This window comes from Protopterus annectens, chromosome 14.part0, assembly GCF_019279795.1.
Source record: "Protopterus annectens isolate FY-2018-M chromosome 14.part0, PAN1.0, whole genome shotgun sequence".
NCBI lineage: Eukaryota > Metazoa > Chordata > Ceratodontiformes > Protopteridae > Protopterus > Protopterus annectens.
In genome coordinates, this window is record NC_056748.1 from 631,077,354 (window position 1) to 631,104,897 (window position 27,544).

At 38.8% G+C, this 27,544-nt stretch overlaps 1 protein-coding gene across 1 annotated transcript in view; it reads right to left on the reverse strand.

Annotated features, from left to right (window-relative positions):
• Positions 1-27,544, reverse strand: part of LRRTM3 (leucine rich repeat transmembrane neuronal 3) — a 1,115,649-nt gene that overhangs the window by 466,635 nt on the left and 621,470 nt on the right. The gene's annotated exons all lie outside the window — the stretch shown is intronic.

Consider the following 27,544-nt stretch of genomic DNA (forward strand, 5'->3'; position numbering starts at 1 on the left):
GTTTAAAGAAGATAGAGATTTGTTTTCTAGTGTGAGAATACTTAATATGGGTTTTTGTATGAAATTGTGGAAGAAGGTAGAAAGATGAATATGTTATGTCAAAGTAGGTTTGTAAGGCTAGAGTATTAAATGAAGTTGTTTGTTTTAAGGTGAGATGAAATGTTGTAAGGCTAAGATGTTCATAGCAGATGAGGTAGTGGGATAAGAATAGGGTAGTAAGAATAATAAGAAAGAGAAGGCCATTATAGAGGCCAGGCCTGCCTACAATAGGCATGGTTGGGAGGAAGGGGAGATAGAAGCTGGGAGATATAAGACAGAAAAGAGAGGAGGTAAAAGGGTGGAGTTGTTAAAGGTAAAAAGAATGAGGTAGATGTAGGTAGCAGGTGATTGGATAGGTAAGTTAATGAGGTAGGGAGACCTACTGGATAATAGAGGATGGAGGTGTGGCTCGAGTAGTATAAGGTTAAGTGCACTGGGGGTAGGTGAGATTTGGGGGTGGGGTAGGGGGGGTGGAGTGAGCCCGCAGGGTGAATGGAACAGGTTGGAGCAAGTGAGGAATAGTGACAGAAACAAAAAGTGAAACAGCTGAATGCAACTAGCTTCTTAGAAGTATTAGGTAAGAGTGGAGTGCTAGAATATATTTACAATAACAAGAATTACAAGTCTGTAGGAGGAGATTGAGGAAAGGAGAAAAGGACTACAGCAAGTACAGATAACTAGCAAGACAGAACAGTATTACAGAGTGGTTAAGGAGATAGAGGTAAGGAATATTTAGCAGCCTAAAGGAGCCTATGGAAGGGCGCCACCCAGTGGCCAAATGCAAAAGTACAATTGAAAGTATTTAGGAAGAAGCAGAAGACAGAGGACAGAGCTGGACAATACAGGTCAGGAGAGGCTAATAACATGAAGAGTAGATGGGGGGGTAAGGCTTCTGGCTACCTGGTACAGGTGGAGATTTAATACAAATTCTAAACTGTAATAAATGTCTAGGTTTTAGTTACAATACAACTTCTCAGCTTAGAAGAGAGGTCAGACATACTTTCACTGATGTATTGGATGGAGGGGATTTTGAGGAAAGGACAACAGCTTCCTTTAGGTTGTAGATTTGATAGTTGACTTTGTGTTGGGAGGTCCTTGCAGGATAGACAGGTAAAATACACAGATCTTATAGCAGGATAGGAGTTAAAAAAGCTAGGATTTTAGGGAGTTAGGGAAGTTAGGGAGAGAAGAAGAAGGTAGCAGATTAAAAAATGGACAGTGAATAGATTATAACATTAAACATTAAACATGACTGAGGTAGAGAAGGCAGATAAGCAATAATGAACACACCTTACACATGCATCCCTACGTAGTAAGCTACAAATTACACAGAAGATTAGTGCTCTGTAACAGCTAAACGCTAGTATGACATCTATAATCTGCATCAGGTTCAACTCATGTAGGGTAGATTAGAGCACTTTCTTTTAGTAGACACTAGTATAAACCAGACTGGAAGAAATAAACAGTATAAAAAAAGTAACCTTGAAATAAATTGACAGCATCTTATAGCAAACACTAGTAAAGATTAGACTACCAGTAATAGAACAGTGTCAAAACAGTAACATATTCTATGGATCATGAGTAGAATATAAGATAGTTAACATGGACCTAGTGGTATTGAGCAAGCTAGGTTAAGCAGTTTACTACAACAAATGAAAATCTTTACTTTTGTCTATGTACTTGTGATAAGATTTAAACTAGCTTGAAACAGGGAGTACTTCCAATACACAAACTGCAGATGCTCACTAGTAAAAACAGACAGTGGTAGGCCAATGGGTGTAATTTGTAAAGGGTAATTAGTTGACGGGGTGACTCTAAATAGGGGGATACCATCAACCTTTCAGCAAGAGAGCTGCTTCTTAGGCCAGGTGGAAACAGGGAAGAGGGCACAGCTTCTTATAAGCAGGGTTGCGTTACGCTGCTGCCTCTTAATTAAAGGGTAAAAGTAGCTAAGGAAAAAGTGTAAAGAATGTGGCTGCATAATGTAATGGTTATATAAATAGGGTGATAAAAGATTTCACCCTGTTTCTGTGTTCCAGTGTTTAAAGTGCACCCAGTTGTCTTACACTCGTCACTTAATCAATTCATTTCATGGTTGGATCTTGTAACATGATAATTTCTACTTGAGAATGTAAACACCTGTATAACTGAGATTGCATGCTACATCGCAGACACTGGAAATTACTCAGAGCAATCAGTGAATGCTATTTGCAGTCACATCCCAATCCAGTGCACTACCAGTGCTGATATGTATTGATATGCATTGCACAAAATGCTTAAAACTGGAAAAATTTCAACTAACCAGATAAACTGTTTAAGTGGAACCTTATCTGGTTCAGGTATAATACAAAAGGATGTAGAAAGTGTGTTTATCAGAGCTGTTTTCTTTTCCTTTGTCAGTTAATAAATGTGGAAAACCTTTATATAAGCCTCAAAGAGTAATACTAGAGGTGTAACTAAGGTGCTGAAAAAACGGGTCTGCTTTGGGTGCATGCTGTTAGGGAGTGCAATCTACAGTTAGCAATGTTGTTTAAGTGCATTTCTGGAATTCATTGTTAATAATATAATAATATAGCAAGGAGGTTGCATAAGCTCTTTTCTTCTCTGGAAGACCTTTTTTGGCCCTTAGCTTCAGAAAATGTTTTGCTTGTTTTTGTCTCACAAATTTGGGTTAAAGGGGACTCCACTTGATTTACTTACTGCTCAGAGCAGTAATGAAATGGTGATGGTGCAGTCTGCAAAAGTAATAGGGCAAACCTTTTGCTGTAATATGATCATTACCTGTTTCCAAAAAATTCAAAAGGGGTTTCTTCTAGGTCATTGGAAGTATTATGTTTGCCATTTAGCTGCTAAGGAATTGTGGTTCCATTATCAGCATGCGTTAATTCGTAGCCTTTATATACAAGATTGCTTACTTAACTTGTTCTGTGACCTAATTTCCTACATTCTCCTCTATCCTACCTAATACGTGCAGACCTCTGATTGGTAACCAATCTTTATATATCATAAGACATACACAAAGTCCAACCAACACACACACACACACACACACACACACACACACACACACACACACACACACACACACACACACACACAAAGAAAGTGACACCTTTTATAATATTTTATATTTCTTTTCTAGAAACATCCAGTAATGTGTGTCAGGGCTAGCCACCCTGCAGTGTGAACACTGGTTGTAAGTGATTCTCACTGCTGAAGTGACAACCCAAGCACATGTGCAAACATGAAAAAAAGGGTTGTGGATAGATGGATGGATGTGGAGGGGTTGTTGACCTTAAGGGCATACAGTAAATGTATTCCAGCATCAGTGTCTCCCAGCCATAGACCAGAGTTACACCCTATGATTCCATTTGATCTTGTACAACTTTACTCCACCCTTCCAACACTTTTCAGTGTTAATTTAGCAAATGGTTATGTTAAACACAGACAGTCAGACTGACAGGCGCACGCACACACATGCACACCCCCCTACACACACATACACACACACTTGCACAAATGTTTTCCTAAATGGGTTAAGGCTATCTCTTTGGTACCAACAACACCTTATCTGATGCCAGTGTAACATGTGGCCATCAACCAGTCCACTCCGGCACACAAAGATCAACATTACTATTTCCCATTAAAATAAGCCAACCATTGATTATTTGCATGGTGGTGATAGCTCTAGGCAGTCTTTCTTCTAATGGCAAAAGTCAGCAGCTGATATGTCATAATTTCTGCACACATTTCCTTACAATAAGTGATAAACCACCAGCCAGCCAAAAGCTTTAAACTAAATGAATAGTACTCATTGCTTTACATAATCAAAACTTAAGACATGTACTAAACAAGATGAAATATACAGTGACTATTCTCTTGTACAAAGAAATACAAAATAATGGATTTCATCAGAACGATGGCTTATGAAATAACTCTACATAACAGTTTATCTGCTCCTGTAACTGACACTGCCTAAAGAATTACTGAAGTGTACCTAACTCTGAATTGTAAATCCAAAATTTAGATACACAGTCTCATAAATAAAGAATACAAGGCTTGAGCTTCTGTCCCTGTGCTACAATAAGGCAGACAATGCACTTAGTTGCATTGCTGCGTAAAGAGGCCTGTGTTTTTTATTTCCTGCTTGGTTTTAATATTTTCAAATCTACTTATTTCTGTGGTGAAATAAGCGACCAAATAAGATAATACATCATCTAAGCTGGAGTAACATTTGAAATAATACTTAGCTTTAAGGACTTCTAACAAGTACATTTGGAATCCAGTTTCACTTTTAAATATCACTGCTGTCATTCCACAAATTCTATCTAGTTCAGTTTTTTTTAAACATTCAATACATTTTATATGATGCAAGATTTATAATAGCTAACAACTACATGTGAGAAAAATAATTGAATTTAACTATGCCTGTACAGCATTTTTCTGTCTTTTACTGAAACACAGTCACAAGCTTTACTCACTTGTTACACATACAATAATACTTTAAATTGCTTCTACATACTTCAAAAAAGCATTTTAGCAAATGACTCAGAACTGCCATGATTAGTGCTGAGAGTTTAACAATAAATTTGATATATGGATAGCTTAACATAGTCCAATCAGTGTAGCCTGGATAGCCTAATATACAGTAGATAACAGACTCATGAATGAATCCTTCCAATGTATACATCATGCTGCAGAACATATAACTGGAGAAAAGAACCTGAAATAGTGTACTATTTTTAGTTGCTAGGAAATTGCAGTGTATACTCATAGCTAGTTCTCCCAATTTTATTATATTCACTGTCATTGCACAACGTTTGACTGGTGGCTATCTAAATCTTAAAATGGACGACCTACAGAAGCTCTGGCCACTGCAATCAAACGCAATTTATTAATTTTGTGCAATTCCAGTTCACACAAGTAGGTCATATTCAATAATATCTTAAATGTCACCTTCTATAAGCATTCAAGCAGCTGTCAGTTTAATTCACTGGACCTTATATAGATAAAGGTAAAGATATTGTACTGGACTAGGTTGTTGCTGTCTCACCCAAGTATTTTTTTTTCTACTTCTTTCCATCTATCACCATATTTTCCTGAGTACTGTATAGTTTTCATACATATCAGACACAGCTGTATCATTCACAAGATTTATAACTCTCACATTCCATTGTTACTAAATGTAGGAAGTACGGAGTGGTAAGTATTACACTGAGTTATCTTGATTCACCATTTGTGTACTTGAACATACTACTTACTTGGCAAGGCAAACACATCCCTTGAAAATGAAAACTATTTTGTATCAGGTTGTTTCCATCATTTTAGGAAGCAAAATGTATGGAAAACATGCATGCAGTCTAATATTTAAATTATTAAAAGCTCCTTTCCTACTTTCTTCCTACTAAACTAGACAGATTGCTCTTGTTTGCAATCCATGCAATCTCTAAAAAAGAATGGTTATTCCAAGTGCAGTGTGTTTGCCCATACCTTACTTGGATAGACGGAAGTTTCTCTGTTCACTGTGAGAGATGGAGCTTTGAGCAGCCTATCTGTCCCTGAAGGAGTGGTTTCAGCCCAGAAATTAGTAGTTTATTGGCCATTTTGGGCTAATTTTTATCTCTTTCATTTCTCTGCTATACAACCTGCATTTGCAAGGTTTTTGGGCTAGTATACAGCTCAGCAAGCTCCTGCCTGTTGCCCTGCAGAGTTCTACAGCAGCAGAAAGACAAAAGAGAGACTTTGGAGTGATTAAGCATCATTTTTCTGCATTTTCTTGCTGACTTTAGCTAATTCCACCTAAAACACCAATTTTCTAGAGTTTCTGTAATTTAAAAAGTTTGTTTTAGCTACATATTTACTTATTTTACTGCTTGCACTTTAACAAAGTTGTTTTTGTGTTTAAATTACCTGTTTAACTGTTGTAGGCTACACACTCAAGTGTGATAGCCATGTCTGTGCATTTAAAGTGTTTTTTGATTGTATCTGCTTTATTTTCTGGAAAAAAAAAACACAAAAAATATGCTTGTTTTCCCGCCTTTCTAAGCTACTATAGTCCAGTTTTCAGGTTAGTGCTGAATTCAGGGCTGTGTTACAAGTTTCTGTGTTTGCCCACACCTTACTTGGATAGAAGGAAGTTTCTCTGTTTACTGTGAGAGATGGAGCTTTGAGCAGCCTATCTGTCCCTGAAGGAGTGGTTTCAGACCAGAAATTAGAAGTTTATTAGCCATTTTGGGCTAATTTATATCTATTTAATTTCTCTGCTATAAAACCCGCATTTGCAAGGTTTTTTGGCTAGTATACAGCTCAGCAAGCTCCTGCCTGGTGCCCTGCAGAGTTCTACCGCATCAGAGAGACAAAACAGAAACTTTAGCATGATTAAGTATTATTTTTCTGCAATTTCTTGCTGCCTTTAGCTAACTCCACCTAAAACGCAGATTTTCTAGAGTTTCTGTGATTTAAAAAGCTTGTTTCAGCTACATATTGTACTTATTTTACTGCCTGCTCTTTAATAAAATCATTTTTGTGTTTAAATTACTTGTTTAACTGTTGTAGGCTACACACTCAAGTGTGATAGCCATTTCTGTGCATTTAAAGTGTTTTCTTGATTGTATTTGCTTTATTTTCTGAAAAAATACTACTTGTTTAACTGCCTTTCTAAGCTATTATAGTCCAGTTTTCAGGTTAGTGCTGAATTCAGGGCTGTATTACAAGTTTCTCTGTTTGCCCATACCTTACTTGGATAGAAGGAAGTTTCTCTGTTCACTGTGAGAGAAGGGAGCTTTGAGCAGCCCATCTCTCCCTGGAGGAGTGGTTTCAGCCCAGTAATTAGTAGTTTATTGACCACTTAGGGCTAATTTCTACCTCCGTCATTTCCCTGCTATAAAACCCGCATTTGCATAGTTTTGCATGCCGGGCAGCGGCGGTTAGCTAAGGTATAACTATTCCCAGCTCCACAAAGTCTACTATTCAATTTTTCACTTGGAACTAGACAAACTTTTAACTTAAGCACTCAAACCATTCACTTTTTATCCCAGCACTCAAAATTCATAGCAAGCACTAATAAACCTTAGCACTAGACCCCCCTACACTGCAGAGAAGGACAAGGCTCTTTATTCGACCATACCAGCCAATCAGTAAAACAGTTCACTGTACCTATCCAGGCATGTCCAAAGGACAGTTTCAGGTGTACTGTCTGGTCCAACTGGTGAATCTGGGCATTTTGAGGCAATGTTACAATTGCCTCATGTACACAGACAACCCTCTCCTCCTTCCACCAAACACTAATACATGTGAGAGATGCAATTATACAGCCAAACTAAAGGCTAAGCTCTCTCAACCCAAGACTAGACCAGGCAGTCAGGAGGAGAATGGCATTACTCACATCACACCACCAGTCTCACATACACCTATGAAACCAGCACCGTCAAAAAACAGACAAAATACACGAAAACATACTCGGATGCTCTAAATAAAAATCTGCAAAAGCAACGGAGACCTCCAAAGCAGGCATCCAAGCAACCTCCACCCCCCAACACAAACCATGAAACATCTACTTCATAAAACCAGTGTGCCATGCAATCACAGCCCTTAAGGAAAAATAGCATACCCAACACACTAGTAATAGGTGACTCTATAGTCAGGCAGACTGATGTCCCAATCACTAGGCTGAACAAGGAGAAGGTTACTATTAGCTGCCTGTCAAGTGGCAGGATCCGCCACATAACACAAGCACTCAGGTCACTCCAGAACAAGTACAAATATGACTTTGTCATTGTCCATGTTGGTGTGAATGACCTGAGCCGTACCTCCCTGGATTACATGAAAAGAGCCATGGAGGAGTTCTCTTATCACGTAGCCCTGGCCGGTATAGCCCTGACCCTGAGTAGAATCCTGCCCTCACCAAGAATTATACCACGGTGTAGAGAAAAAATTATCAATTTCAACAACTGGATAAGCTTCTGGTATCATTCAAAGGCCATCCAGTGTCTGTCAACCTGGGATGACATGCTCGACAAACAACACTGCTTTGCTAGAGATGGCTTGCACCTGTCACCCTTAAGCTTTTGAATACTGGCCAAGACTCTTGCCACTCCCATAGTGCCTTTTTTAGGCAAGGCTCAAAAGACAAACCCACTGCCGTAAATAGCGCAAGTAACAAAAAACTGAGGGTAATGCTACTCAATGCCAGAAGTCTAAACCTCAAAATGCACACACTCGAGGCACTCCTCAGTATGGAGAAAATCGATATATGTGCAGCAACAGAAACATGCTTTAAGACTCCAGAGAGCACCCCAGCACTACCAGGCTACAACTCATACCATACAATTTGGCCACAAAACCAAAACTGAAATACAAAAGGTGGGGGAATATCCATATTCATCAAGGATACCCACACCTCCAGGTTAGTGGCACAGCACAATGCTTCAGAGATCATCCATGTGCAACTACCAATGGCCAAAACTGCTATTCAAATTATAGCTTGCTACAGATCACCCACCATGTCCCAGGACCCCCACTCCACATTCCTGGAAACAATGGGAAACATAAAGGTCCTACCAAACACCCTGATATTGGGTGATTTCAATTACCCAAACATTAACTGGGGGAACTACTCAAGTACAAACTCCATTGCCCAACATTTCCTAGAAGTTTTAAACTCAAACACCCTGGATCAACTGGTCAACACCCCCACCAGAGGTGACAACATATTGGACCTGGTCATCACCAATATGGGCGACTGGTGTTCCACACCAGACATCAACCCCTCGTTGGTTAGATCTGACCATAAACTAATCACTCTAGATATCACATTCCACCACCACCCCGGGTCAAAGAAAACACTGTAAAAATCATTTCAAAAGCAAACTTCACGTTACTTAAGACCAAGTTGGGAAGTTTCAAAGCCCCCATGCTAAAGAATAATGCTGTCCATGCTGCAAAATCCTTTACTAATGCACTCTACAGGCACCTACAAGAATGCATGGATCATGCTATCCCAAACAAAACCAAGACTCACTCCTCCAAGAAAAGGAAACCAGTCTCTGGATCCCTGCCATAAACAAGCTATACAATGGGAGGAAACTAGTGCAGAAAAGAGTAAAATCCCAAGAAGTGAAGACATCCCTGATCAGTATCGGCAATAAACTATGTTCCCTCATAAAATCATTAAGGCTAGCTTCAAAAGAAAAATTGCAATGGACTCCAAAGATAACCTCAAGGCAGTCTTTAGCTATGTCAAGAATCTAAGTGGCAATTCTCAGATCTGCTCATTGTTAGTGCAGAATGGCACAAAATACACTGAACCGACCGATATAGCCAACATCCTGGCAGACAGGTTCAGTGCAAACTTCACTCCCCCCCTTTCAACCCCAAAAGGGCCCATAACTATACCAGAAGAATCTAGTGCCCCTGAAATCACAGACACTCAGGTTAAAACAGCCCTCTCCAAAGCCAAAAGCACAGCATCCATGGGACCGGACAGTGTCCCAGGCTGTGTCCTACATGAGCTCAAAGATGAACTAACCCCTCACCTAAACACACTGTTTAAACTCAGCCTCTGCACAGGCCATGTGCCCACAGAGTGGCACACAGCAACGGTTATTCCACTCCATAAAGGTGGAGCCACAATGGACCCCGGGAACTATTGCCCTATAAGCCTGACTAGCTTGGTCTGCAAAGCTATGGAGTGCATCATCATGGATCTCGTTAACAGAGACATTGGTAACCTCCAAACCCTGGACCCTACCCAGTTTGGCTTTGTTAAGGGCAGATCATGCCTCCTAAACATGGTGGACTTCTTTGAGACTGTTACCAAGGCTATAGACGAGGGAAAGGTGGTCCACACAGCCTAACTAGACCTCACAAAGGCCTTTGACACCATTCCCCACTCAGGTATTATAGACAAGCTCACCAGCCTGAACATAAACCCCTACGTCATGAGATGGGTTGACAACTGGCTCACAGACAGAACCCACATGGTAAGAGTTGTGGGAGCTAGGTCTGACTCTAAACCGGTTACAAGTGGCATTCCCAAGGGCTCAGTCCTCGGACCCCTCCTGTTTGGCATATACTTCTCAGAGGTACAGGCAAGCACAGGAGGACTATGGCTGACCAATTTTGCAGATGACTGCAAACTAGGGGCTATAGTTGACTCTCCTGCTGACACAGACATCCTCCAAAAGGGTCTCACTGAGACAGATATCTGGTGTCAAAACCATGGCCTCAAGCTAAATGCCAAAAAGGGCATAGTCATCCCCTTTGGAAAAAAGAAAGTACCCACAAACTATCACATAGTTGGCAGCCCCCTAAATGGGGAAGATGTAATAAGGGATCCGGGGACCCAAGTAGATAGTAACCTCTCCTTTGATAATCACATTGCCAAAGTGGTTAGAAAATCCTTTTATGTGACCCACCTAATCAGAAAAGGGTTTGCATCCAAATTGAAAGAGGTCATTGGGCCCCTCTATGCATCATTCACCAGACCCATCATAGAGTACAATGCCCCGTTTTGGATGTACCTTACAAGACACCTGCAACAACTGGAAAGACCACAGAAGTATCTCATCAAGAGGATCACTGGCCTCAAGCAGATGCCCTATGCAGCTCGATTGAAGAAACTCCAGCTGTACTCGGTTGCATACTGCCTACTCAGAGGTGATCTCGGCCTGACATACAAGGCCATGTCCAACCCAGAATTGATGGACATGCCCCACCTAAATAAACCATATCCCCTTGAGCCACACACTCCAGGGATCTAAACCTCACCACAACAATAAATAGAAAGTGCTGCAGGGATAGATTCCTGTCCCAGAGACTTCTCATGCTCTGGAACAAGATTCCAATCTACATTAGGCAGAGCTCCTTGCTAACCCTCTTCAAGAGAAACCATGACGAGTGGATGGGAAACAGAAAGTTTACCCCAGGGATCACTTCAATGGCTTTGCTGGACAGAGGCACAGGGAACTAAACTAAGGAGGTGGCTTATAAATGCCTTCAGGCAGATAGCCTAGTACCTACCTATGAACCTAAAATTTGACAACCAGTTTTACTCTGAGCCCAGTGTTTTATTTGTAGCATTGGGAGTACTTTTGGAAATGCACTCTCTTCAGAACTGCTTGATCTCATTGTGTCCTCACCTATTGATAATGTGTTCTGAAGACTGAGAGTATTTTCAGTCATCAGTCACTTCTAAAACAGATATCTGTCTGTGTTTTTTTTTATGGACATCAGATAAAAAGATCTCCATAACATCACCATTTCTGTAAGTGTTGTCAGATCTTTATTGCACTCCTTTGCTTTAATAATAAGTTAACCTGACATGTTACTGAGACTATTATCTAAGCTGTGTTTGCTCACATTAAATAACATAAAAACATAAATTCTAAAAGTAATGTGAATCCACGGTTCTAGGGGAACAAAAACATTCTAAATAAAGAGATATATAAACCCACTGTTATCCATTCTCAGTACCATTGTACATGGTTTCTGATTACTTGTAAGTAGAATAGTAGCCCTAAGAGTCCTAGGATAATGCTGAGAAACATTTTTATAATAATCAAGACAATTTTCTGATAACTGTCTTAAGAAATTTTGTCTTAAAATGCTGTACATCGCTCATCTGCTTCGTTTTCAGAATTTTGTACTTCTAATCTACCCTTTTGGCTAATGTTTTCTTATATGATGACCAAGTATACAAAGATCAACATCATTATGAATGAAACAATTTCAAAGATAAATTTTGCTCTGGGAGGTACTGTGCTGTAGCTGAAAAAGTTTAGCATTTAAAAAATTAGAAGTGATGTAAACATTGGGCTTAAACCAATTTTAGAAATGATTTAAAGAGGTAATATTCCAGAGATGTGAAGCCATATACTACATTTATATGATCATTGCCTGATAGAATTTGTTGAGTGAAAGATCTGCAATGAAAACTCAGTGGAAAATCATACCATAACATTTACGAATGGGATGCAGGAATTAGTAAAATCAAGTCAACTGAGTCATGCTTCACTGAAGTGAATTCTGTGAAACTTTACTGACATGAAACGTCATTGACTGACAGCACTCATAAAACACTCTTTTTGTGCTGTGAAATAATCTTCTAGCAGCTTATCTGCATTTTTTCACAAATCAGATGGTAGCATTTCTGTGGAAAAGAGGATAGATCAGTGCCTGCAAAATTCCTTTTGCCATATTTCATTCCACTGAATTCATTCTTGCCAGACAGAAAACTAGCTGGCACATTTTGCTGCATTTTTGCTTAATATTTCCTTCTGACATAAAGGATAATCACTAACTGAAGCCTGATGGACTCTTCATTGGGAGCCACGTTTAATCATCATTTAGCCACATTTAATCATCATTTTCAGTAATATGTTTACTGAAATATTTTTAAGTCAGGCCTTTTTTGTGATCACTTACAGCTCTTCTAACACTTCTGGCATTTATGGTGTGATCTGTGACCACTCTGATGTTAGAGTGGGGTGAATGTAAAAGCACAAATGGCCACTGGCATTCATTATACAGCTGATGATCTGGGGGAGAAAACCAGAACACCTGGATAAAACCCACAGAATGAGGGAGTGCATGCAGAATCCATGAAGAAGGAATGACAGCCAAAAAAAACATAGAGCCAAGCACCCAAGAGCTGGCAGTGCCACTTACGGTACACAGCTATGCCAATGGTCAGCTGCTTTTACACACACCCTACCCAGGCCAGCACAGACAGGTCACTTGTGTTTTACACACACCCTACCCATGCCAGCACAGACAGGTCACTTACTGTGGTTTACACACACCCTACCCAGGTCAGCACAAACAGGTCACTTGTTGTGTTTTACACATACCCTACCCATGCCAGCACAGACAGGTCACTTACTGTGGTTTACACACACCCTACCCAGGCCAGCATAAACAGGTCACTTACTGTGCTTTTACACACCCTACCAAGACCAGCACAGACAGGTTACTTACTGTGGTTAATACACACCCTACCCAGGCCAGCACAGGTAGGTCCCTTGTTCTGCTTTTACTCACACCCTACCCAGTCCAGCACTGACAGGTCACTTGTTGTGCTTTTACACAAACCCTCCCCAGGCAAGCACTGACAGGTTACTTACTGTGGTTTACACACACCCTACCCAGGCCATCACAGACAGGTCACTTATTGTGCTTTTACACACACCCTACCCAGGCCAGCACTGACATTTTACTTATTGTGCTTTTACACACACCCTACCCAGACCATCACAGATAGATTACTCACTGTGATTTACAAACACTCTCCCAGGCCAGCACAGACAGGTCACTTATTGTGCTTTTACATACATCCTACTGTGGCCAGCACTGACAGGTCACTTATTGTGCTTTTACACACACCCTACCGAGGCCAGCACAGACAGACAGATCACTTATTGTGCTCAGTGCTGATGTTTCTGAAGGAAAGTTAAAAAAAATGTGTATATATATATATATATATATATATATAGATACATACATATATATATATATATATATATATATATATATATATATATATATATATATATATATATATATATATATAGACTTCTGAATGTGTTAAAAAGCACAAGATACAGTAACATATTCCATCTGGCTTCATATAAATACTAACTATATCGGGTCTATATTAGATAAACGAACACGTAAATGTTTGAATCTGTAAAGGTCGACCGTTATAGATCAAACATTTACATGTTCAAAAATCTTTAAAAAAAAAAAAAAAAAAAAAAGCTAAGTAATAAATACATAAACCAAAAGGTTTAAATGTTTGAAAATGTAATAAAAACAAAATAAAGAAAACAAAAATTAAGAAAAGGGCAAGCCCCCCCTGCACTCCCACCCCCCCTACTTCAATATACCAACTCCAATATCATGCTATAGTGTAGTGAAGGGGAAATTTCCCATTTCCACACTGTAGTGCACTGATGTGCGATCTTGGAGTTGGTATCTTTAAGTAGCGGCAGGTGTGGGAGGTGCAGGGTGGCTTGCCCCTCTGCTAAAACCCTTTTCTTAATTTTTGTTTTCTTTATTTTGTTTTTATTACATTTTCAAACATTTAAATGTTCGATCTCTAAAGGTCAGCCTTTAGAGATTCGAACATTTAAATGTTGGTTGATGTAATATAGACCCACTATATCTGCAAGGCTAGAATAATGACTATTTACATTTAACAAATGATAAGCATGGTCAGTCACTTTCACCAACAGCCTATATACATTTTGGAATGTATACACCTCAGATATGGCATTATAATACAATGAAAAATAATTGGCTGCAATAATTTATTTTATCCCATACACACACACACACACACACACACACACACACACACACACACACACACACACACACAAAAACATCAATTACAGCCACTCATTTAATTATGACTGTAAACCACAGCATTTTGCAATCAAATGAATGAATAATTACATAAATAAATACAAAGACAGTATCTGTTCAAGCCACTGTAACCCACCCCCAACACACACACACACACACACACACACACACACACACACACACACACACACACACACACACCTCAAACTTTTAGTCGCAATTAAGGAGAAAACTATGAAATAATGGTGGACAAGGAAAAGAAATCAGTGAAAAATATTAGTCATGTACTTAGAAACTTGCTAGAATAATAGACTTTGTATTACTATGCTTTATCTGAAGAAGAATAAATCTGAAATTCAAATATCTGCCATCATTTAGTGACTCAAAACTGATTTGACAGATAAACCATATATGTTAATGGACCAAAATATGAGGCAAAGTCAGTCACATTTTGTGAAACCAGATATATTTAAGAGCATCTTTGTCTTCCCACACATACATATATTGTGCGCGCGTGCATGCACACACACACACACACACACACACACACACACACACACACACACACACACACATAACAGATGTGACTATCATTAGTTGAAGTCACTTGTATGACTGTGAGTGCACACCCTGGAAGTTTGACTGTAAACAAAATAATTGAATAAAACTCATGAACTAATTACTACACAGAAATGTGTCCTGAGCTTACTGCTGACAGAATACAAATTGTAACCCACTGCATGTAACCCTTCTCCTCCTCCTCTATATAACTCACAACATTTCAGATTAATAATCAAGCAGAAAGCTAGAACATAATGAGTGACTGCTAGGAGATGACCTGGGTCTGGCATCCTTTAACCCATTTCTGATGGATTTACTGCACATCAGCAAGTCAAGTGTCATCAGAAATATTCAGACTAGGCATCTAAACCTCTTCTGCAACATCATCAGAATAGTTTGGAGGGGCATGTATAGCTGACAGAGGATACCACTGCACAGGAACAGACTTCAATCCACATAAAACTAAATATGTACCCCAGGACTGCCCTCCCCCAACTCCTAATGGACAGAGGCAGCTCCTAAATGCTTTATCCTATGCATGGTCCCCCTCAAATTATCTATGGTATGATCCCACTTATTCTCAGTAGGGCTGATATAAAATGATCAAAAATGGGATTGGTAAGGACATTCTCTAACCAAACGAGGTAGGTTAATTCAAGCACAAAAAGTGAAACTGGCTAGGATTAAATTAAATGGCCCACAAGGGAAGCTTGCCTAGTACTTACCTATGAACCTATGACAAAAGACAAAAATCATGGGATGTATACTCAATTTACAAGCATAGATCATCTCTACAATGACAGGCTTTAGTTGCTAGAATAAGAAACTTTTGCATTAACATGCCTTTTTTTTTTTTCAAACTCATGTGTCATTATTTAGTAGTGACTGCATTCCACACTGATTATCCAGAAAAATACAAACTTTGATTGAACCAGACCAAAATATGATGCAAGAAATTAGAGAGAGTTCAGAGCATTTATGCCTTCACGGATACATACATAAACACACACACACACACACACACACACACACACACACACACACACACACGCATAATAAATTACTTATCTTCCTGCATATAGGTTAAGTGGCACTTGAAAGACTAGTTAAAATAAAAAAGACATAATTAATTAAATACAATGCCATATTCATACAAAAGCAATAATTCATTACTTTTCTTTTACTTTCATCCAAAGGCTGCCACTGTCTGAATTAGTTATCTGAGGCAGGCTGAGCCAATAGAAATTGCTCTTCACTGCTTCACACAGCAGCCCAGTGAGCTGTTTTTCTCCTGAAGATTCTAACTCCTTTCAAAGGCAGGAAGATCTGTAGAACACAGAACTGTCTTATTCCCCGAGTGAAGCAGATGGATTGCTGGGTTGTTTTGAAGCAGCCCAGCAAACAAAGTAAGTTGTGTGGGATTTGTTTTGTTTTAAGAGGACCTCTGAATGTCACGGAACTTGGTAATTGATGGTTGCAGTAATGCTAAAGATATTTTGCAATAAAAACAAATAAATTAATAAAAAGTGCATTTTTTATTTATTTTTATAGGGAGTGCTGTAGCCCAGTAGCCAGTAGCATGGGTTGCCACTTGGTGCGGACATTTTCTTTTTTGGGATGGTTGGTTATGGCTATTTTTTTATTCTATTCATTGAGTGAATGATTTCTTTTAATGTCACTTTTCAAAATGCTTGATCCAAGTCTTTAATATGCAGTGCAGCAGAGCCCAACTTAAAAACAGCTGTAAATGAATGGTACAGTATCAGCACCATGGTACTGTGATTCAAGTATATATTGGAATATTCCAGAATAATTATAAAAATACATTAAACTATGTAAGCAAAGTTTAATTTATTTTTATTTTCATTTTCATACTTCTGGTGCAGTAAAATGATGCTTGAGGACATCTGCATTTCCACACTGATGCTACCCCCCACATTGACTGGTGCTTAAAGAAATATTTTTAAAAAAATATGGTAGTCTTAGGATTAACAAGGCTCCTATGAACTGATCTTCCAGAATGTTCTGTGTGAGGTGTGAAGTCCTTGGTCGGGTGTGCTAAGCCATCCTACCTATATGCTCAAGAATGGCATGAGACCCATAACACTCCTACCTTCCCTAAGTTACTGACAGATATTACTCATTGTGTGCTTTGCATTATAAGAATAGAAGTTATTCCTGCATGACACAGGTAAGAATTGCCTCACTCTTCTTGCCAAAATGAACACTGCTCTTCTTCTACCTGATATTCACAGGTTCTATAGAAAATGTTTCTTAATGTCACATATCTTGGCTTGCCCTCAGTCGTTATAACTCTTGCAAAGCATATAAATTGATGTCCGTGAATGCAATGTAGCAAATAATAATAATAATAGTTACGATAATAATAATCCAGCAATGGTATAGTTATGACACATGACCAGTGGAAGAAAAAAGGATAATGATTCTCAACAGAAAACATTATATATTGTGTGTCTTTGTACAACAAAACACAGTTAGTGGACTGCTGGAATTGCTAAAGTGGGAATTGCACACTACAAAAATGTACTTAAACACAGAAAACATCCAAATAACTACATTAGTCATTCACTTTTCCTTCTGAAACAAAGTATAATGGATGAGTTATAGATACATTCTACATGCTATGATCAGGAAGAGCATATCGGTATTCTGGATACGTCTAAGAATGTATGTGAAATTAAGAGAGAAAACAAGAGCAGTGTCCTAAACATTTATGAAATAAGGTGTTTGCTTCTGCATTACAGTGGTTTTACATAATGCAGTTAGTTTGGTCAAAATCAAAGCTTAGCAACAAATGTATTTAGATAAAGACATATTGAAAATTTGTATCATTCCTTTTTGCTCTGCATCTATACTGTGTGTGGGGGGGGGTTGAGAAGAGGTTCTTCTTTCATATAACTAATGTTAAAATTCCTTTTTCTCATCTTCAAAGAATGTAACTATGTTAAACATGTTATACAATGTCCGCCTTTAATTTTATTAATAAGAGGGGATGGTACCTCCTAATCCCCTTCCACCTTTAAAACTACACTGAGTTAAAGGGGTACCAGCAGCCGCCGATATTTATTAGCATTAACAGCAAAACTGTATATAACAAACTGATTAACATAGCTGACCATAGTACTTTAGAATCTTATGGAACATGTAGTTGGGCAGGTACCTTAAATTTATCAGGTGCTTGGTACAGTTGCAGAGGTCACTTTGAGTGTGGTCTTGCTTTTCACAGGTGCACAGACCCCTTAGAGTGACCTGGCACCTAGTAGATTTGGGCAGATTACTTAGAGTGATATGGTGCTTGGTGCAAGTCACATTTGTCCATTTCAAAATGATGTGCCTCATATCTTATGCATCTAGAAGGACAAGACATACCTTATACTATGCATACTTAAGTGTTGTGAGGCCTATGGCAAAGGGGGCTTTCACTTTTGATGTCACATCTAACATTCAGTGATACATGACATGGGTTTCCTTAGGTAGTAAGTAGCATAAAACTGAAATAATGTAATCCAAGTTTTGTGAAAACCGGAAGTGCTTTTTCTTGAACCTCAATCCACTATAATAAATGTTTTACTGAGCACAATAACCATTTACTCAATGTAAGCCCTGTGATACATTTTTTGTTTGTCATCTGTGGTATTTATATTAGCTAAAGCCTGATTTTTTTTAAAGACAAATTGTACTGATTAAGATGTTTGCTGAACTTTGTTCTGGTTTACCAAAAAGTTTATTAAAAAGGCTGAGTGATGTTGGGTGAAGTTAATATTATTTTTTGTGCTTGTATACTGAAAGTAGACCATGCTGGCTGGCAAAGACATGTAACAGTTGATAAAATAGATTTTGAAATTTGTTAGAACTTCACTCTGTCACACTTACAAACCAAAAATATCAAAGAACAATGTGTCTTGGCAGCTTGTAAAGCCATTAATTCAATTGAGTAGCACCTTCTGCCAGATATCCATATCTCTCAACTGTCCCTACATTAATCCCATGTTGTATCTTATACCTTATAAAATGTTTGATTTTCTGGTAAATCACTGAATATTACAGCCAGTCAATCATGTCTGCCATTAGAGTTTCCCACTTATTTTTAACTTTATTAGCTCTGTGCAGTTACATTACAATAATATGTGTTTCCACATAACCATGCTTACTCCAAATTTACCAAAATATTGCTTACAAGTACCAATACCCCAAGGAATTTTAGAAGTTACAACACAGGCTTGTATGCATTAAGTGTTTACTGTCAGTTAGGAGCATAGGTGGCAAACCAGAGGTAAATTTCTATGGTCTGAGTTATGTTTGAATATGGCTATTTTGGTTAATAACTACTAAAGCAAATAATTAATCAGGGGACTCACTATACTTCTATTACATCTCCAAGCTCTGGAACACTATCCCTGCACAAGTGAAAATGATTAACAAACTTCCAAGCTATAAAATCCAGCAATAACTCACTCCCAGTCATACGCACGTTCATCACCAGGCTGAGACCTCTAGTCAAAGCACAAACCTCTTATTGCTTATCACTAACTTATTGACCTCCTCTACTTGAATCATTACACACCTAACAACTTTCCCTCCTGCATTTGAATCAATGCACCCCTTTTCTCTCCCCTCTTAAACAACACTTCTCATCCTTCTCCTTTTGTAACTGCCCCCATCCACCGCTCTACCTCTTTCATGCATCCCCTGCATACTTAAGTTATAAAACTTTTAGGTACACCAATTTGGAACAAACAGCCTAAATAGAACAAATCCTATACTATGCTCCCTCAGTCATATGCTATTACCACTATCCTCCTATATACTACTAAAACCTCCCCTAGTTTCCTACATAATTTTATAAATTACTTCATTATGGATCTTGAGCTCATTGCCAGTGGCAGCTGGTGACTTCAAATGAAAGGGGGGCTGCAGGAGACAGCTGAATGGGTGGGGCCAATGGGAAGGGGTGCAGCCAACTAGAAAGGGGCGAGGCTATGCTCAAAACCACAAAAAATGGAACTTTAATTAAATATGTTGCCCTGTGTGCCAAACCATCATTATGAGAGTCCAATCAAGACAAAATGAAGTGTAGAAGAAAAAAATATTTTAATGCATTGGCTGCATGACAGCTTACTTAATATCTAGATGGAAACAAAAAGGTTGTGAGGCATGAAAAAATAAATTACTTTTTAAATACATTACTGGAATGCCAGTCAAAATCAAATATAAGAAAACAAGCAGCACTCAACTCAAACCACTTCTCCTTGCACTGCAGTTCTAATAATAATTTATATTCAGCTTTATAAAAGTACCAAGTAACATGCTGAAAGTAGCAATCTCTGTGATACCCCCACTTGTAAAAATGTTTCTTATCCAAAAAAGACCTGCTGCCTGACAACAACTATCTACTTGTTTCATGGGGAAAACATGATCAAAGTAAAAAATGAACAGCCAACAAGAAACAAGCTCAAGATAAATTGCTTAAAGGATTACTGCACAGGTTATGGACCACACATGATAGATTGGCATTCTGTTTAGTTTATGGGTAAAGCCTGTAAAGATGACTGCAAGTCTCCAACAAATGTAATGAGCTTCTTAAAATACTGTAATCCTGTCTTTTATTATAAATACTGTCATATGCATTTCAATACACAAGGCTTATACCTTATCTAGTTATGTAAGTATTCTCTGCATGGCAATAACAAAAAGGCTTTCAATGTTGGTAATTCTTTAACAGTATGCTTATTAAAGCTTACTTGCATCTTACAATCTCAGACAAGCTTACCTGATGGTCATTAAAGTATTGCTACTTAAACACAGAGCAACATGCACTTTCTGAATAATAAGAAGCATAAATCAACAGTATAAAAATATGACAGAAAACCAGAACATTCTGCAAAATCAAGGACAGATGAAAAGCCACTGTAGTACTTGTGTCTACCTTGGATGGGGGATACTCTGCACACTTACACTGCATAACTGCTCCTTGCCTTGCTTGGACACATCCAAAGTCACTACATGGGGGAGTGGGGTGCAACAAGTATGTCACAATTTGAAATGTCTCTGGCTCACTGTGATGGCCCTGACACATTTGTCATACCTCTCAACCTCAGAGCAAGAAATCTGGACAAAGCCATACACAGAAGTAGGACAAAGGCCCCAAAATAAGGACCATTTTTTAAATATAGCTCTTATAAACTTAGAAAGATAATAGAATAGTAGATCTTGCATTAGTATAAATTTTCTAAAGGGTATGAAATCTGAAACTCAAATGTCTGTCATTATTTTCTAACCAGTCTTTAATGATTTGCCACTAATTTGCCAGAAACCCACAATTTTATGAAAAATGGATCAAAAATGTGATGCAAAAATATAAAATAGCCACACAGTACAGCTGAGAACCTGTGAAAGAAGGGGCACTTTTTTTTTAATATTAGTATTGTTAACATGAGCATCTGACAAAAAATTAATCTACATACATTTCTGAAATAAAAGTAATCTATAATTCTGATTATTACAGTTATTTATTAATCGTAAACCCTCCACATTTTCTTCCAAAATTGCCATTTTACAGAGGGATTATTAGAGGGAGAGCAACATTTTGAGCCAAAATTGGGGACAGTTGATAGGTTTGAATATGCCTAATTCTATAAAGCAGTTTATTTGCATGTACCTCTCAACCTGTTAACACAGGAAATCTGGACAAAGCCAAATATATTGGGGGAATATACAAACAGTACTAAAAATTGCTCTTGTATAAACTTAGTTGATTGAATAACAGGTCTTGCTTTAGCATGCATTTTTCTGAAGGTTATGAAGTCTAGAACTCAATGTATGTCATTATTTAGTGACTTAATTCCTAAATGATTTGCCAGAAGACCACACATTTTATGAGGAACAAACCGAAAATAAGAAGCAAAAATCTATTAATTCTGGGAAAATCTGGACAGTTGAGAGGTATAGATCAGCTGGGGCTTTCTTTGAGTTTGCCACCCTTCCCCCTCACAAAATCATGGTTGAATGGACCCTCCCCTGCAGCCATTCCAATGTCCCATTACTTGGCTATTTTGCCCCATTTACCATAAACACTGTAATGTCCATACTGCTTTACTTCTACGATGATTTGGATTGTATTGGGCAGCTTTATTTTGCATTTTGCAGCACAAACACTAATAGACACCTGCTAAACAAAGCAATGCAGTCTCACAATACAAATAGACTTAGCATTAAAACTTCTCTGCCACTGAAACTCACATTCATTGAAACATCATTGAAACACACAATATAAAGAAAGTACATTTGGCTAGTGGCAGATAAAGATGAACTCTGGGCTGTTTTCAAATTATAGGCTCCTTGCACACAAAACATAAATGTGTTCTGTGATACACCTTCCTATTTGTATTAAATTATATTCCTTGTATAATACAGTACAGTTGTTAGAGGGTGTTTAAATTTATTGTTTTGAACATTTTTTAGTAAACAATGAAACAAAATGCATGCACCAATAATGACAAAACTGCCCAACTGAGAACATTTCCATCATAGAAGTCTACTCAAACTTCTACAATCCACCAGTATCAGTAAATATGCACAATCTCTGCAGAAGTAACAGTCATCTAAATAGTTCCACATTAAAGAGATCTGTAACTAATGAAGAGGTTGCTGCTAGCAAACAACTTTATATTTCATTGTTTCATCTACAAATAAAGTGCCTGTTGACCTTGAGGAATAAGTTGCCTATGTTACATTAAAAATATATATTGCAATAGGGAATGGATGGCAAACTCATAACAAGTTAATAGTTACTAGGTATCTTTGCCAAAGAGGACAGCAGTATCTCCCAACTTTACAACACAGTACAATATCAGCAATGCATCTACATACTGTGGGAGTAGAACACACAGTTTTCCTGCATCAGAACCAAGTACACTGCCTGTTGTGCTATTAACAATGCAAGCAGACTTAGCATAAGCAGCACTAAACTTGTCTTCCACTGCAGCTCTCAGCTCCTTGTAAAATCTACTCAACACTCAGCTGTATCTCTCAACTTTGCAGCACAAGAAATCTGGAAAAAGCCAACATTTATTGGGGGGGGAGGCAAAAGCCCCAAAGCAGGGACACATTTTAAACATTGCTTGTATAATCTTGGAAAGTTGCTAGAATAAAATGCTGTGTTACCACCATACATTTCACTGCCAAGACTTGAACTCAGGACCCTGTGCACAAAAGTCAGAGCAACATACTACTATGCCAAATCAGCTGTTTTGTGAAAGAGAGGAAGACTGAAACTTAAATGGCACCATTTAGTGAATTCAGTTCTCACCATAAGCTATCAAGTTCTTAGCACACACCACCTGGACAATGCCAGTAATGGTGTAATACAGCCCCAAACATATTATGTGAATTCAATTCTCACCATAGCTCTCAACCTTAGCACAAAAAAATGGATGAAGCCAATAATGGGGGAATACAGTCCCAACAATAGGGACAAATTTCAAATATTCATCTTATAAACTTAGAAAATTGCTAGAATAAAAGGTTTTGTTTTGCCATGTACGTTTGGAAGAATATGCAGTCTGACATTCAAATGTCTGTCAATTTTATTTATTTAACATTTGTTAACCAGGAATGTCTGACTTGGAACAAAAGCCAATTTTCAGCAGAGGCCCAGGGAGAAACACTCCAGACACATGTCTTTGTAACACCAAAGCACCCAGAGGAAACCCAGACAAACACAGGGAGGACATGCAGACTCCACACAGAAGGCACTCCAGCCAAAAATCAAACCAGAGAACCTCTAGCTTTGAGGCAACAATGCTACACCTGCAGCACTGCACCATCAACTACTTAGTTAATTAAAAATTCAGAAAACACAGATTTTATGAGGTACAGAACCGAACAAAAATATGAGGCAAAAACCTGAAAAATGTTTACAAATGGTGGTGGCTAGGGAATTCAGGCTCTTGCTACCTGCATCCAAAGTAAAGAATTCAAGCCTGAGGTATTCTCTAATCATTACCAAGTATCCTGAGTTCTCTCTAGCCACCAGTATAAATCAACTGGGGCATTTTACAGACACACACAAAATCCCTACCTGAGTATGCTGACTGCTTCCAATTCCCCAGCAGTTTGTATCTGCTTCTAAATCCACTGTCTCTAGCAGTAAGTCCCCAGAAGTTCATAGGTTCATAGGTAGGTACTAGGCTATCAACCCAAGGACCTAAGTAAGCACACCACCCAAGAAAGTTAATTTTCTGTGCCCCTGTCGAGCAGAGACACAGAAGTGATCCTTGGGGTGCATTTCCTATTTCCCATCCACTCATTAAGATTTTTCTTGAAGAGTGCTAATGAGGAACTTTGCTTGACATAGTTGGGTAGCTTGTTCCAGAGTATAGGAAGTCTCTGGGACAGGTATCTATCCCTCCAGCATGTCCTGTTTATTGAGGTGACAAGGTTTAAGTCCCTTGACCATATAGCACAGAGGAAATGGGATTTCTTTAGGTGTAGCATGTCCAACAGCTCTGGGTTTAACATAGCTTTATATGATAGCCAAGAGATCTCCTCAGAGTAGGCGATATGCTACAGAGTAAAGCTGGAGTTTTTTGAGACGGTCAGTGTGGGGCATCTGTTTGAGGCCAATAATCCTCTTTTTGGGGTACTTCTGTCACCTTTCCAGCTGCTGCAGATGTCTTGTGAGGTACATTCCAAAAAGGGCATTGTACTCTATAATGGGTCTAATGAGTGCCGAGTAGAGGGGAACACCGACCTCTTTTTTCCTGGATGAGAACCCTTTTGTGATGTGTGCCACATAGAAGGATTTCCTGACTACTGTGGCAGTGTGATTAGCAAAGGAGAGACTACTGTTCACCTGGGTCTCAAGGTCTCTTATCACACATTCGGCATTGAGTAGACTGCCATTTATGTGGTAGTTCATGGGTACAGAGTTTATACCAAAGTGGATGACAATGCACTTTTTGGCACTGAGCTTGAGGCCATGCCTCTGACACCAGGCATCTGTCTCAGTGAGGCCTTTCTGTAGGATGTCCACATCATTTGTGAACTTGTCTATGGCTCCTAGTTTGCAGTCATCTGCAAACTTCGTTAGCTAGAGGCCTTCTGTGTTAAACTGTACTTCAGAGAAGTAGATACCAAAGAGGAGAGGTCCTAGGACTGAACCCTGTGGTACTCCACTTGTCACTGGTTTGAAGTCAGATTTGGAATCTGCAACTTTTACAGTGTGTTCAAGAGTATCCTCCTGCAAGACAGTTCAATAGGCACCGAAATGCACAGTTCTGGTTTCTTGGACCTTGTTCCTTCCTGTATCGCAGTTCATTCCAAGACTGCATTCTGATCCCCTTCCTGTTTTGCATCTTGTTCCCAAGACTGCAGATCTTGCAGTCCGATCCCCTTCCATTCTATGCAGTGCTAACCGCATAGACTCCTGGGGCATCTGCAGACTGCTGCCTTCTTCCTGAATCCAGACTGGTTAAACAGCAGTCCAGATTCAACTTTCTAAGGATTCTTTCATTGTGGTTCACAGCTGGGGGGGGGGGGGCTGCATTCCTGCAGTCCAATATCATGAGCCGCCACTGCTCATTGCAAACCTTTCTTTATTGAAATGTTAGGAACTTACTGCAAACTGTTCTTTACTGAAATGTAAGAACACTAAACTTCTTTACAATAATGTTGCATCTTCTACAGTATCAGTCCATTTACTTCCCGCAAGATTTTAGAGCTACAAGAACTGTGTACACACACACACACACACACACACACACACACACACACACACACACATATATATATATATATTTATATATTATTTATTTATTTATTTGTTGTTAATGAGAAATGTAACTGTTGTTTTTCTGAGATCTGTCTGAAATTCACTTTTAATATAAATGTACTGTGATGGAGCTTTTCGCCCAAGACCTCCACTGAAAACAGGCTTTGCTGAGTTGGACTTTCACGGTCAATGGTTAGGGATGAGCTTTGCTTCAAATGATTGGGAAGATTGTTCCAAAGAAGTTGCAATCTTTGACAGACACATCTATCCCTCCAGCATGTCCTTTTATGTTCCAGGTGATGTTTTGGTCCTTAGAATTGGTATTTCTGATAGTATCTGTGTTGCAGATATTTATTTATTTATTAATTTATTTTACATGTGTTTACTGGGAAAGTTTGACTGGATATTGGTCCTTTTTCATCTGTCAGTTATGTTTACATCAGTAATTTTAAATACATAGTTACAGTAACAGTAGCTTAATAATCCTTAACATTTCAACAGGTAGATATGTTTACATAAAGTAGATCATTTCTGACTTAATTTATATATGTGTTTTAAAATTGTGAAAAATTACATATTTACTATACTTAGCAGCTTTGCAGCACATCAAAGCTAAGGATATAGTAGAGTTTAATATAAAGCGAAATGTGAGGGATTAATACAGTAGAAGAGAGAGAGTGGGTACATTAGTGGGGGAGTAAAGTACTGAGAGAGAAGGACGGTAGTGAGCAGGAGGAAGTGCAACAAATCTATCCTTTTGTGATGAGAGGATGCCTTGTAGGCTAGGCATAGACTGACATGCAGCAGTTTGTAGTAGACTGAGTACAGTGATACAGTTTTGTGATTGCAAAATACTTGTTTTCTCCCTGTATTCCTTTTATCTGTTGTCTTTCAAGGTGTTTCAAATGCCTGGTCAGGTGCATGCCAAAGGTTAGTCTTAGTGACTGGTTTGATGAGAGAGGAGTGCAGTGGAACAATGACCTCTATGTACCTGGATCACATGTGCTTATTTAAGATGTGCAAAGTAGAATGATTCTCTCACAACAATAGACACATGGTGGCCAAAGATCAGGTTACTTATAACATTCGTTCTCAGATCCCTGACCACTGGGTCTACTTTTATTGGTGCATTATCAATCTGTAATTATTGGGGATGGCTGTCTTTCTAAATGGTACTAGTATGCATTTTTTCACATTGTGTTTTAGTCCATAGCTCTGGCTTCAGTTGTTTTCATGTGTCAACCCCTGTTCCCTCTTGAAAGGTATCTCTGCATTTAGGGATTCAATGGCCACACCTAGTTTGCAGCTGTCTGCAAACTTGGTCAGCCAGAGGTCCTAGAGATTTGCCTTGACTTCAGAGAAGTGTATACAAAGAAGGAAACTCACTAGCACTGATCCTTGTGGGACTTAATTTGGGACTGGACTCTTTGTGAAGGTGGATTACCCTATCCTAACTTCTTGTGTCTTAACAGTTAGCCAGCTGGTTATATGGTGCTCATGGAGGTTATATAGCATCTCTGCAGTATTTGCAGGCTTTGATCTCCCACTTGTTGAACTTTCCACATGTATTTTGCTGCTGCCTTCCATTTTCCTCCATTTCCAAATTCTTTCTCATTCTGTCTTCATGGATGGCTCCACTTTCCCTTAATGCTTCATAGATCTTGTTGGTCCTTTGCCTCCTTAACTTGACTTCTTTTGCCCCCCTTCCTGTCCATTCCTTTCTCCTGTTGCCATCACTGTTTTCTTTCTGTAGGTCTCCCTGAGTATCAAGTAGCTCTACCACTAGGC